The 2,998-nt window shown below is 34.9% G+C and overlaps 1 non-coding gene across 1 annotated transcript; it reads right to left on the minus strand.

The window, feature by feature from the left end:
* Positions 1-2,482: 2,482 nt before the first annotated feature.
* On the minus strand, positions 2,483-2,555 carry TRNAV-CAC (transfer RNA valine (anticodon CAC)). The gene has a single exon. It is a non-coding gene; the product is annotated as a tRNA-Val (tRNA).
* Positions 2,556-2,998: the final 443 nt, after the last annotated feature.

Consider the following 2,998-nt stretch of genomic DNA (forward strand, 5'->3'; position numbering starts at 1 on the left):
GTAAGACACATATGCAACAGTTAGGTATCTTTATTTCGAAACGTTTCGCCTACACAGTAGGCGTCTTCAGTCGAGTACAGAAAGGTTGATAGAAGCAGAAGATACTTGAAGACGATGTAATCAGTCCATCACCCTTAAAGTTTTGAGGTGGACAGTCCCTCAGTCTGGAGAAGAGCATTGTGAGAACGGCTGTGTTTGAGAAGGACCTGCCCTCCCAAAGCAACCTACGTCTCACCTCCTGGCACTATATAAAGGCCCCTAGAAGGGGTAGTTGGGACGTTTGGAAAGGCTTTGTGGACGTCGATAAATCTAAACTCTCGGATGTTGATGAGTGGGTTCACCGTAGGAGTTGGGGAAGATTGATCATAACGAATGTGGAGAGGTCTTTATGTATGTCTATCTGTGTAGGTGTGTGTTAGTACATATATGTGCAGGTGTGAAAATATATATAGGTATACATATGTACGTATATGTACATGGAATGTGTGTATGTTAATATATTCATATGTGTCTGGTGATAAATTAAAAGCATTGTCCTTTATTATAGGTATATGATTATATGTGTATATATGTGTATTTGTTAGTGTATGTGTATTGGATATTCATGTATATGTATGTACATCTAGGTATCACCATTGTATTCAGGGATTGTAAATGCGTAGCACGGTGTGTATTTAATGCCAGGGTGTATTAGAACAATTATGTATACTAGTGTATGTTCTCAACGTTGACTAGTGCCACTTCTAAGTTCTTTATCACAAAATATGTTGTTGTAACATACTCAGTGTAGTACATCGAAACTAATTTCAGGTAACCATATATTTAAGTGTCTTGTGAATATGTGTAAATATAACGCCAGTAGTGAAACTTATTTATAATTTGTATTACAAACGTATTAAAAATATGTTACATATTAATGTTTAATTAAATATGTAGTTGATATTGTATTTAACCACGTGAGAGTGGCGGTAGTGTTAGCTTGTTTAATGTTTAATATTGATAATGTGTTTAACAACGTGATAGTGGCCGTGGTGTTATCTTGTTTAATGTTTAATATTGATAATGTGTTTAACCACGTGATAATGGCCGTGGTATTAACTTCTTTAATGTTTAATATTGATAATGTGTTTAACCACGTGTTAGTGGCCGTGGTGTTAACTTGTTTAATGTTTAATCTTGATAATGTGTTTAACCACGTGATAATGGCCGTGGTATTAACTTCTTTAATGTTTAATATTGATAATGTGTTTAACCACGTGTTAGTGGCCGTGGTGTTAACTTGTTTAATGTTTAATATTGATAATGTGTTTAACCACGTGATAATGGCCGTGGTATTAACTTCTTTAATGTTTAATATTGATAATGTGTTTAACCACGTGTTAGTGGCCGTGGTGTTAACTTGTTTAATGTTGATAATGTGTTTAACAACGTGATAGTGGCCGTGGTATTAACTTCTTTAATGTTTAATATTGATAATGTGTTTAACCACGTGTTAGTGGCCGTGGTGTTAGCTTGTTTAATGTTTAATATTGATAATGTGTTTAACAACGTGATAGTAGCCGTGGTGTTAACTTGTTTAATGTTTAAAATTGATAATGTGTTTAACCACGTGATAATGGCCGTGGTATTAACTTCTTTAATGTTTAATATTGATAATGTGTTTAACAACGTGATAGTAGCCGTGGTGTTAACTTGTTTAATGTTTAATATTGATAATGTGTTTAACAACGTGATAGTGGCCGTGGTATTAACTTGTTTAATGCTTAATGTTGATATTGTGTTTAAGAACGTGAGAGTGGCAATGGTGTTAACTTGTTTAATGTTTAATATTGTGTTTAACCACGTGAGTGTCCAGGGTTTAAACTTGTGGAGGGGCGGGTGGGGGTTGTATAAGTGTAGGATGTAAGTGTTAGCATCAGTGTATTATGAAGATCTTTGTGATTATGTAACACTGTGTGTTTCTAGGTAAGTTGTAGGTTATGTCAGGTTTGTCTTAAGGCAATATTGTATTGTATGTTCACTCAGTGGACCGTAGTAGTACCGGTGTTGATTGTTCTCTCATAACATGTACCATTGAATGGTAATTTATTTGCATCTTGTAATATAGCTGTAAATGAAATACAAAAAAATAAATAATATTCGGTTAAATGCAACCACTAACATGTCAGTATTATAATGTTATTCACATAAATGAGAAACTCATTAAAATAAAACAAAAGATACTTCGAATTAAGCTAAAATTGTTTTCATTTTTTTCTGTTATTTGGAAGTTTTTCTGACCAGGTAAAGTGAACTGACTCGACACAGGTGAATCATTTATCAGAGGTATTTTGTCCTTCATTAATTTATAATAAAATTCTGTTATAGTTCCCCATAATGTGCAGCTTATTATATTATGATCTACTCAGTACAACTGCCACAAAGTGACGATAGATTGTTTTATCACAGAACTCGCAGTTCAGAAAACCTTCGGTATAAACAATGTTTCCGCCCGGGATCGAACCGGGAACCTTGCGCGTGTGAGGCGCACGTGATAACCATTACACTACGGAAACATATAGACTCCGTACCTCAAAACACGCTAAGGTATGTGAAAATTTCCAGCTTAAAGGATTTTACTCATTTTTATTTGTCAGAATATATTAATGTTACACAATACCGACAAGATGATATTGTGAATTAAATATTACGACACTGGTGTTTCTCGCGTCATTCCACCGTTAAGGAAATATATAACCAAAGCTCTTTAATGGCTGTACAGAAGCTGTCATGACAGCTGGTGTTGGTTTCGTGAGCGATGACATTTTTTTCGAATTGTTAACCCAGAGTTAGTAAGGTAGGAAAACTGAACTTGGTACATTTCCACTGGTTCTTCACTCATCTCTTCCAGGATGCGACTCGTACATGTCTAACAGCCACGTGCCTGGAATAACTTTGATAAATGATATCGACAAACAGGTTTGAAACAGACCTAAGCAAATACTGGAATGTATTAATT

This window comes from Cherax quadricarinatus, chromosome 78, assembly GCF_038502225.1.
Source record: "Cherax quadricarinatus isolate ZL_2023a chromosome 78, ASM3850222v1, whole genome shotgun sequence".
NCBI lineage: Eukaryota > Metazoa > Arthropoda > Malacostraca > Decapoda > Parastacidae > Cherax > Cherax quadricarinatus.